Source organism: Hyaloscypha bicolor (genome assembly GCF_002865645.1).
Source record: "Hyaloscypha bicolor E unplaced genomic scaffold K444scaffold_39, whole genome shotgun sequence".
Taxonomy (NCBI): domain Eukaryota; kingdom Fungi; phylum Ascomycota; class Leotiomycetes; order Helotiales; family Hyaloscyphaceae; genus Hyaloscypha; species Hyaloscypha bicolor.
In genome coordinates, this window is record NW_020194541.1 from 270221 (window position 1) to 282784 (window position 12564).

Consider the following 12564-nt stretch of genomic DNA (forward strand, 5'->3'; position numbering starts at 1 on the left):
AAGAAGATATTAAGAAATAGCTAGCTAACTTGAAACTTAAAATTAGTATAAATACTTCAAAAATAAATAAGGCCTAGTAGAAATTACTTATATAAGATAATCTTATTAATAAATATTACCTTATAACTAATAAATAAGCGGAATACTACTAGAAATTTCACTTATATATTAACTAATTTACTAAGAAAATTAATAAGCTAGAGGCAATTACCGGTTAACTTTATATAAAGAAAAGACTAATATAAGAAGAAGTAATAAAATAAAGATCTAAATAGATAAATATCCAGAAATACTATAGGTTCCTATTAGGAGAACCGTTTAGGGGCTAATACTAAAGCTTCCTCCTACTTTTAGTTTATAGTAATTAATTATAGCTTATTAGAATTAAGGATTATGTCCTATTTATAGATAAGGATAATTATTAGATTAATAATTAGATATTTAATATAAGAAACAAACTAATATAGAACTCTTCTAAATTTAATAATAAATTACTAAAAATTACTTATATAGTATAATTAGTTACTAGAGATACCTATAACTTTATTTGTAATTAATTAGAACTTGAATCGGTTAGATAGATCTTAATTATTAAATAGATCTTTAAGATTCTCTAGTAAGCTTATAGTAAAAGCAAAAAGATAAAGTATTAGGAAGTAAAAGAAGTATACTAGTATCTGAGGTAAAGAAATAAGCTATTTCCGGTATTCTGAGTAAAGTTTACTTACTTAATAATAAAACTAGAGAAGTTACCGGATAACTAATATAATAATTTAATAAATAAAATAAATCTCGAGCTATTTAAAAACTTAGGTAATAAAAAGTTTAATATTTCCAGAAACCTTATTAAGTAATATATAAAATAAGAGAATAGGCTTCTCTTAATTAAAAATTAGTAATTCTAGAAGAAATAACTAGTAGAAACTATTTGCTATTAAATATTATTCCGGACTAGAAAGCTTACCGGAATTTAAAAAGCTATAGTAACCCTATATCTAATAGATTAACCTTAGTAGCTAGTATTCTTATAACTAAAGGAGGTAGTCTATTGAGAATTTGAGAAGAGATTAGACTAGCTAGAGAGTCTTTATTATTATAGCTATAGAAAACCTAGATATATAAAAAATACCTATTCTGACTTTAATAAGATTATACCTATTAAAAAGAATTATTTAAAGAGAGCTAATAATTTAGGAATAGATAATAAGGATACTAACTTCTATTTATTATCTAATAAGAAGTATAATATTAATAAATCGGGAAAAGTCTAGTTCTAGATATAAAGATAGCTTTCCTAGAATAAGAACTTTACTAAGAACCTATAGATCTTATTTAGCTAATTAATAGGAACTAGTTTCTTATTAATTATTAAATATACTAAAAAGGCAAAACTATAATTTTCTAGTATTTAGTAAATACCGGAATAAATATATATATTCTAATTAACTAAAAGTATATTTGTTTTTTAATAAAAGTATTATAAATACTTTTATATAAACTCGAAACCTTTATTCCCTTATAAGATTTTAATAAATAACCTAGTAAAGCTATTTAATATCTAGCTATTATAGATCTAGCTATTAATTAGTATTCCTAAACTCAATAATACCTGCTTACTACTAATCTTGGCTCTTATAATATAATTCTAGAAAGAAAATAACTAGTAAAATATAATATCCTACTAGACTATTAATGGAATTAATTCTATTAGCCAGAGAACTATAAGGCAAATTAGCTAAACCTTATTTAGAAAATCCGATATTTTAATAAGAAATATTAGAAAGATAATTATTCCGAAAATATTTTAACTAGAATTCTAAAAGGAACTAGTAAAACCTGACCCGAAAAATAAAAGAATATATTTTTTATTTTTCTATAAGACCTTCTTATAAGAAAAGCTAAATACTAGATAAGAAAGAAAAAGCTAGATTTTAATATTCTTAAAATAGGCAAGCTACTAGATTATTCTTATTACTTTATTAGAATAGTTATTTTCTAATTAAATACTAAAGATTCCGGTACCTTAGTTAAATTAGTTACTATTAATGAAATTAACTATATATTTGAGAAATAGAATTATAAACTAAAGATATATCTATTATTACTAGTAGTAATTAGATAACTAATATTATAGCCTACTAGATATTATACTTAAACTAGTAACCTAATATATTCTCTAGATATAGATAAATCTAATACTCTTAATAATATATTATCTTTTAATTCTAAAGAACTTTAAGAACTCCGGATATTTTTTTTTATATAACTATATAATATAGCTAGGGCATTTTCCAAGAAAGTAATAAATAAGCTTTTCTAGTCTTAATTCTTTAACTATAAGCTCCGTTTTAATAGACTAGATCCTTTACTAAAAATAGCCTATTTCTATAAAATAAGCTCTAGTAAATTCGAAAAAATAAGAAAGTATCTTATTAAGAACCTAAAAAAAGGTTTTATTAAGCTATCTAAATTCTCCTTTTTATTACTAGTTTTATTTATTAAAAAGGAAAACAATAGCTTATAATTTTATATTAATTATTAATAGCTAAATACTATAATAAAAAAGAATTATTATTTCCTATTATTTATTACCGAAATACTCGACTAATTAGCCGAATTATTAGTATTTACTAAATTAGATATTTAATATACTTTTAATTAAATTTATATAGAACTAATTTCCATAATATAAATAGCTTTTAGGATAAGATATAGATTCTTTAAACTAGTAATTCTATTATTTGAACTCTATAATAGTCTAGTAACTTTTTAGTAATATATTAATACTATCTTAATAAACTATTTAGATAACTTTTATTTGGCCTATATTAATAATATACTTATTTTCTCTAAGAATAAAAAGGAATATTAATAGTATATTAGAATAGTTCTATAAAAGCTCTAGGATACCGGATTATAAATTAATATTTATAAATATAAATTTGAAATCTCTAAGATAATATTCTTAGGATTTATTATCTCAGATTAAGATATATAAATAGATCTTACTAAAACCTCTATTATCCGAAACTAGTACTAACCTATAATAAAAATAGAAGTATAGTTGTTTTTGGGCTTCTATAACTTCTATTATAGGTTTATCTAAGCCTATAAATATATCTTCTATTCTCTAAATTATTTAACTAAAAAGAATACTTTACTAAAGTTTATACTTAATAAAACCTAGCTAGATGCCTTTAATTAGCTTAAGAATCTACTTCTTTTTATCTTTATATTTCTTTATTTTAAATATACTAGAGAAATCTGCCTGGAAACCAATTATTTAAACCTAGCTATTATAAGTATACTTTTTTAAAAAAGCCCAGAAAATAGATAATAGTACCTGGTCTTATTTTATTCTAAAGCCTTTTAAGGAGCCAAATACTACTATAAAATTCATAATAAGGAACTTCTTACTATTATCTAAGGACTTCGGAAATAGTAAATAGAACTAATTAGCTTACCTAATTTTCTAATTATTACTAATTATAAAGCTCTCAAGTATTTTAGTACTAAGAGACTCTTAAATAAATAATAAATCTAATAAATAAGCTTCCTATTATAATTTTATTACTAGATTACCTATTAACTAGATAAAAATAATACTATTACTAATATCTTATCCCGAAAGAATAAGCTTATATTAATCTAGAAGCAGGCTAAGGAAACTAAAAGAACTAGATAAGTTATCTTATTAGACCTAATTCTTACTTTTACTAAAATAAAAAATATAGCTTATATTTTTACTAAAATAGAAAAAATAGATAAGCTATTAATTATAGTTAAAGTTCTATAAGCTAATTAAATAAATCTAGTCCTAGAGAATAAATATAGGAAAGCCTGGAAAAATATAGATTTATAGGAAATATTAAATAGCTATATACTTTATAATAAAAGACTTATTATACTAAATAGATATAATAATCTATAAACTAGATTCCTATAATAAATTTATAATATAATAACTATTATATATCCTAATTAAAATAAGACAAAAATCCTAGTTTAAAGATTTTACTAATAGCCTACTTTCTTTATAAATATTAATTACTTTATAGTAAACTACTATAAATATTAAAGGTTTTATAAGCCAAGAAATAAAATACTAGGCCTATTATATCTATTACTAGTTCCCTTAAGAATATAAAATAATTTGTTTATAGATTTCTATACTTCTAGTTCTATAAATAAGGAATATAATAATATATTTATTATAATTAATTAATTATTCAAATAATATATAAGCCTATTAATAACCAAGAATACTATAGCTAGAACTATTACTGGCCTATTCTATTACTATATCTAGTAATTTCGAGGTTCTTTCTTTATTATTATAAATAATCGAGAATTCTAATTTATTTTAGACTTTATAAATAAACTATTAAGATTAACTAGAACCAAGCTAAAGCTCTTAACTATAGAATATATTTAAACTAATAAATAAATAGAAATTATTAATTAGATTATTAATACCTGACTTTATTTTTTTATTAATTATTTCTAGAATAATTAGGTAGATTTACTTCTAGTACTTAATACTATAGATATTACTTGCCTATATAAATTAACTAGCTTATTTCCCTTAATAGTTAACTATAGATATAAATCTAGGCTAAACTTTAACTAGATACTACTAATAATAGAGTTTAAAATACTAAAAAAGAAACTTAATTAAGAAAAAATATAATAGTAGACTAAGAGAATTAATACTATTATTAATTATATCCGAGAATATATAGTAGTAGCTCAGGAGTATTAAGCTAAGTAAGCTAATAAGAAATAATAAGAATTAGATTTTGGTTTAGGAAATATAGTTTATATAATTAAAAAGATATAGAAAACAGATTATTTATTTAATAAATTAGATTATTTCCTTACTAAACTATTTAAGATTAATAAAATAGTTAGCTATTTATATTAATTAGATCTTATTTTATTATATAGGATTTGGCTAATTTTCTATATAAATAGATTTTATAAAAATTCTACTAACCTATTACCTAGCTAAACTAATAAAGAGTCTGGTTTTACTAAAGTTAATAATAAACTTAAATAAGAAGTCAAAAAGATCTTCTTTTCTAAGGTACTTTATAGTAAGCTTTATTATAAGATTAAATAAAAGAAATAGAATATAGATAATAAATAATATCTTATATTAAATTTTAAGAACTTAGTATTTAAACTATATAAATTCTATAAGTAGAACTCTAGTAAAGCAGAACCTTCTATTTAGCTAAATAAATAGATTTAATATACTAAAGAGAATAAGTTTAATAAAGACTATTCAGATAATAATAAATCTTAATAATAAGATTTCTATAACTAGAAGAAAAGAAGAAAAATCTAGATATTTCCCGGGTTTTATCTAAATCCTAGTATATTTCCTTTATTTTACTATATTAGTACCTATTTTTTTTTCTAGAAATTTGGGCAAAATATCTTTCTTTACTATACTAGATTATACTTTATTATCTAGGTAAATTATAAAAGAAAAAAAATTCTTAAAACTAAGCTAAAAGTAAATACTTACCTATCTTAGTTTAAAATATTATTAAAAATCGAGGAAAACCTTCCTAACTCCTTTAACCTTTATAATCTTAATTATTTATATTACTACTACTATCTTAATAGAATTATTAATAAAGATAAAATAGATAAGAAATCCCGGTAATATATTATCTATAGCTAGATCTAGTAAGGCTACTTACTAGATTCTAAATAACCTAAATAATAATAGTAATATCTCAAGTTTAGTAGTTATAATTATTATTAATATAACTACTAGCTAAATTACCTTTATAAACAAAAATAATAATTTCCTTATTTAAGAATAGGTTAATATATAAAATATAGCCTATATTACTTTTAAGAATATACCTGAAATTACTATAGAGGATATCTTAATAAAATATTTTAAAAATAATAAAATAGAGGCTTTAGTTACTAGTAATAATAAGTCTAATAGTCTAATAGATAAAATAGATAGTATTAATAAGGGCTTCCTTATTAATCTTATAGAACTAAATACTAAGAAAATTAAAAAGAGTAAGGCTAATATATCTAAAAAATATATATAAGATATTAGATAATAATAAGGACTTTAATAAAAAAAAAACTAAGAATAAAAAAACTACTAGTAATAAAAGAAACTCTAACTATAATAAAGATAGCTAAACTAGTATTAAAATACTTATTATAACTAGGAAATATATAATACTAAGTAATAGTTATTATATAAAATACTAGTCTAAAACCAAGAGCTAGTAAATAATCCTAAAGGCCAAATTAAAGAAATAATACCTTATAAATATTAACGAATTAGTATATAATACTATTCGAGAAGTCGGAAAACCCCTTAGAAGCTTCTATAAGACTAAAATCATATAGCTTAAGGCCCGGGAATTTAATAATAAAGTAGTTCAAATAGCTAGCCTTAATATATAAGTTTCTATAATAAAGAAATAACTTAAGAATATATATATTAAGCTCGAGAAGGCCTAGAAGTTAATTAAGTAGCTTAGAAGTAATATAATTAAGCCAAATATTACTATTTTAATTAAGAAAAAAGATAAATAAACTATTATATTAAAGTCTATATTAATAAATAGACTTAATTTACTACTCTTATTTAAAAACCGCCTAATAATAATAGTCCCAATATTAGCTATAGCCTATATAATACTTCCAGACTATATTATTAATATAGATATAGGTATAATACAAGTAATAGATACTAAAGACTAGCCGGAATATACTAGGAACTGAATTATTCTAGTAGAATTAAGACTATACTTTAATTATAAATAAGCTATAGGAATTAAATAAAATAGGGTTAATAACTATTATTTCCTCTTTTTTCTTTTCTATATTATAGCTAAATAATTCTCTAAATAAGGGTATTTAGACTTCTTTTTGGGAGAGGGTAATATAATAGCTAATATAAGGGCATAATTTACTAAGGATAGGATATTAGAAATAGGTATAAAACGAAGCTAAGCTGGAATTACTTGAGTAGAATAATACTAAAGGTCAAGATATCCTTTCTACTTTATTCTATAGCTTAGTATTTTCTAATATATAAGATTTTTTAAACTTTAAGCCTTTAATTATTATATTAATTCTGTTATTATAACTTTAGTATAATTTTAATAATTTAAGTTAATAAACTAAAAAATATTAGAAATTAATTTTATATTTCTTTTTATTAAATATAATAAATAATATTATTATATAATTTATTAGGCCAAATATTAGAATATAGAACTAAAATATAGAACTAAATTAAAGATTTAGATAATACTATTATTAAAGATTAAAATAATTATTTTTTCTTTATTTTCTAGCTTAATATTTTTAATATATAAGATTCTCTAAACTTTAAGTTTTTAACTATTATATTAATCTTATTATTATATAATACTAAGCTTATTTAATTTAGTTTATAAAAGTAATAGTAATACTTTTAATAAAGAATTAAGATATTATATTTTTAAAAAATAAAATAAAATACTATTTCTAATATTTACTATTTTATTTAAATTTTAAATAAAAATAATAATAATAATTAATTATAATTTACTAATATAAAATAAAGAAAAATAATAGTAAATATTATTTTATTAACTCAAAATAAAAAAGAACTAGTACTTTTTATAATTTAATTAACTTCGAAAACCGGCTTTTAATTAAAGTAAATAATACTTATTTTTTATAACTTAATTAGTAAATAATACTTTATTTTTTATAATCTAGTTAATTTTAAAGTCTAGCCCTTAATTAAAATAAATAATACCTTTTTAATAACTAATAAAAATAAAAAAAACTAGTTATTTTTTACTTAAAAAAATTAATTTAGGTTTACTAATTTAAAATAAGAAAAAATAATAATTAGTTTAAGCTTATTAACTTAAAATAAGGAAAGCTAACTTAGTATTTTACTTTATAAATAATACTTCCAAATTATTTAATATAAATGCCTTAAAACTAAATATAAAAACTACTAGTATAATAAATAAAGAATTATAATAAAATAAAATAAAGAAATAGAACTTTAATATTATAAATCCCTAATATTAAAAAGATTATTATATATTTATTTTAACTAATAATATTAGAAATTACTTGCCTATTTAAGGCTAGAATTAATATAAATATATTAAAAATAAATAAAGTAATAAAAGAATTTTAAGTTTAGAAAGAATTAATTAATTAATACTTTATTATAGCTAATTAATAATTAGATTACAACTAGAAATATTACTTATATATTATATAGCTTATTAATAAAATTAATAAATTAGAAGTAATTACTAAAAAACTTTATAAAAGAAAAAATTAGCTTAATAAAAGATTACTAAATAAATAAATAAATAAATACTTAAGAAAATTAAAGGTCTCTAATAATAGAATTCTATAATAGCCTATATTAAGACTTAATATCCTCTAATTATAATAATTAATTATAATTAGTTAGAATTAAAAGTTTTATTTTATTTATTAGTAAAAATAATTATTAAATAAATAATTAAATTTTTAATATAAGTAATAAACTAATATAAAACTTTATTAAATTTAATAATAAATTACTAAATATTATATATATAATATAACTAGTTATTAGAAATACTTATAACTTTATTTGAAATTAATTAAAATTCGAATTAATTAAGTAAATTTCAATTATTAAATAAATCTTTAAAATCTTTTAATAAATTTATAAGAAAAGTAAAGAAATAAAATATTGGAAAGTAAAGAAGAACTACTATTACCTTTAATAAAAGTATAAGATACTCTTAATATTCTAAGCCAAATTTATTTATTTAATAATTAAGTTAGAAAAATTAATAAATAATTAATATAATAATCTAATAAATAAAATAAGTTTAAAACTATTTAAAAGCCTAAAAAATAAGAAATTCAATATCTTTAAAAATCTAGCTAAGTAATATATAAAATAAGAAAATAAACTTTTCCTAATTAAGAATTAATAAACTAGAAAAAGCTAATTAATAAAAATATTTTATTAATTAGTAGCCTCTTATATTAAAAGATCTAGAGAATATTAGAAAATAATTATTAGTTTATATCTAATAAAATAGCTATTATAATTAATATTTTTATAATTAAAAGAATTAATTTATTAAGATTTTAAGAAAAAACTAAATAGATTTAAAAAACTTTATTATTATTTTTATAAAAAATCCGGATATATAAGAAAAAAATACATTAATATTAATAAGATTACTTATATTAAAAAAGATTTAAAGAGAATTAATAATTTAAATTTAAATAATAAAAACTTTAACTTTTAAATATTATTTAAAGAGAACTTTAATAATAATAATTTAAGAAAAGTTTAACTTTAAATATAAAAGTAGCTTTTCTAAAATAAAAGCATTATTAAAAACTTATAAACTTTGCTTAACTAGTTAATAAGAAATAATTCCTTATTAAATATAAGATTTATTAAAAAAAAATATTATAATTTTCTAATATTTAATAAATACCGGAATAAATATATATGTTTTAATTAATTAAAAGTATATTTACTTTCTAATAAAAGTATTATAAATACTTATATATAAGCTTAAAAACCCTTATTTATTTTTAAGATTTTAATAACTAATTTAGTAAGGCTATTTAATATATAATTAAAATAAATCTAAATATTAATTACTATTTTTAGGCTTAATAATATATTTTTATTACTAACTTTAGCTTCTATATATAATTTTAAAAAGGAAATAATTTATAAAATATAATATCTTATTAGATTATTAATAAAACCGCTTTTAATAACCGGAAATTTAAATAATAAATTTATTAAATTTAGATTCCAGAATTCAATTTTTTAATAAAAAGTACTAGAATAAGAAGTATTTAAGAGATATTTTAATTAGAATTTTAAAAGAAACTAGTAAGTTTTTTTAGAAAAAGATAAAATTATATTTCTTGCTTTTTCTTAAAACTTTTATATTTAAAAAGTCAAATACTAGATAAGAAAAAAGAAATTAAATCTTAATATTATTAATATTAATAAATTATTAAACTATTTTCTTTATTTAATTAAAATAGCTACTTTCTAATTAAATATTAAAATTTTTAAGAATTATATTAAATTAATTATAAACTAGAGAAATAAAGCTATAAACTAAAGAAATATTTTAAGCTTTAGCTTATTAAGTACTATATTTAAGCCTATAATTTTATTTATATTCTAGATATAAATAAATAAAATACTTTTAATAATACCTTATTTTTTAATATAAAAGAACTTTATAAACTTTAAATATTTCTTTTTATTTAGCTAAATAATATAGCTAGTACTTTTTTTTAAAAATAAATAAATAAATAAACTTTTATTATTCTAGTTCTTTAATTATAAGCTTTATTTTAATAAGTCGAATTTATTAATAAAAGCGATTTACTTTTATAAAATAAGCTCTTTTAAACTAAAGAAAATATAAGAGTATTTTATTAAAAATATAAAAAAGGACTTTATTAAATTATTTAATTTCTTTTTCTTATTACTAGTTTTATTTATTAAGAAAGAAAAAATTTATAATTTTATATTAATTATTATTAACTAAATACCTTAACAAAAAATAATTAATATTTATTATTATTTATTATAAAAATACTTATTTAACTAGCTAAAGTATTAGTATTTATTAAGCTAGATATTAAATATATCTTTAATTAAATTTAAATAAAATTAATTTTTGTAATATAATTAGCTTTTAAAACAAGATATAAATCTTTTAAACTAGTTATTTTATTATTTAGCCTTTATAATAGCCTAATAATCTTCTAATAATATATAAATATTATTTTAATAAATTATTTAAGTAACTTCTATTTAGTATATATTAATAATATATTAATTTTTAAAAAAAAAATAAAAATAAATACTAAGAATATATTGGAATAATTTTATAAAAACTCGAGAATACTAGATTATAAATAAATATTTATAAATATAAATTTAAAGTATTAAAAATAATATTTCTAGAATTTATTATTTCTAATTAAAGTATTTAAATAAATTTAGCTAAAACTATTATTATTTGAAATTAGGGCTAATTAATTAAAAAAAGAAAATTAATTATTTCTAGAATTTTATAACTTTTATTATAAGTTTATTTAAATATATAAGTATATTTCTTATCTTTTAAATTATTTAATTAAAAAGAATATTCTAATAAAATTTATATTTAATAAAAACTAGTAATATATCTTTATATAATTTAAGGAATTATTTCTTTTAATATTTATATTTCTTTATTTTTAATATAATTATAAAACTTATCTAAAACTAATTATTTAGATTTAGTATAATATAATAAACTATATATAATAAAAATCGTGTGTTTTTAATAGATTTTAATATTAATTATAAAATAATAACTAGAGCCGAAATTATATAACTTTAGTAATTTATATAAAAAGTAAAACTATTTTATATATATTAATTTTATTATTCTTTATTAATGCACATAAAGATTATAGAGTAGGAAGTTGCATTAAATAGTAAAAGAGTTTATTAAACTAGCTAGAAAAGAGCTTGAGTGAAGTGTGAAGCTTTAGGAAGTGAGTATACAGATTCTGATTAAGCGGAGCAATTATGCTAGCCCCAATTCAGTAATTCTTACTATAATACACCCCCCAGGAAGGCACGATATCATATTCTACCTGTTCTACCTAATTAGAGAGCTTTGAAATAGCGAAATTCGTCTAATATATGGGTTTTATAGAGCCGTATTAATGTTCCGATCTGAATAGGCTTAGCGCATATCATTTCCCCAGATTACCGAATTCCAGGGAATCCCTATATAAACCCCCCCTTTTCACTAACTCCAGAGCCTCTAATTAAACGCTCTTCTTTAATACCTTTCCAGAGATCCCTTCCCAAGCTTCTGATTATTATAAACATGGCGTCTACCTCTTCTCACACTACTATTAAGTCGATTCTGGCTCGTAAATCCAAGGTATTTTTAACCCAAAATATATTCTTGCTTTACCTTTTACTAATCTTAAATAGTATTAAGTAGCTCGCAAGTCCGCCGTAAGTATAGCTCTTGACTTATTAATATAAAGCTCACTTTTAATAGAGTATTAAGGTTTAGATCCCTATAGCGTCTTCTAATACTTATAGTACTTCTCTACTAAAGGTAAAGAAGTCTATATTAAAGCCTCGCACTTCTCGTCCTACTTATACTAGTCTTAGAGAGATCCCTTATATAAGTTATTATAAGTTCTTTATACTATTCCAAAGCTCGTTTTGACTTAATATAGTCTTATCTGCTCTAAAGAGCAAAAGTAATAGTTCTTGCTATAATACTATTAGCTAAGGTTCTTATTACTAGAAATATGCTTCTAGTTATTCTTATTTAGCTATTCCGATCTCTTGTATTCCTATTATATAGCTCTTTCTCACAGAACTTCCGACTACTAAAGATGCCATAAGCTTTCTTTTCTTAATTCTCTTTTATAGATTCTGACTATTTTAAAGCATTTGTCTGCTCTTAGGTATTCTATTTATATTATACTTGAGATTACCAA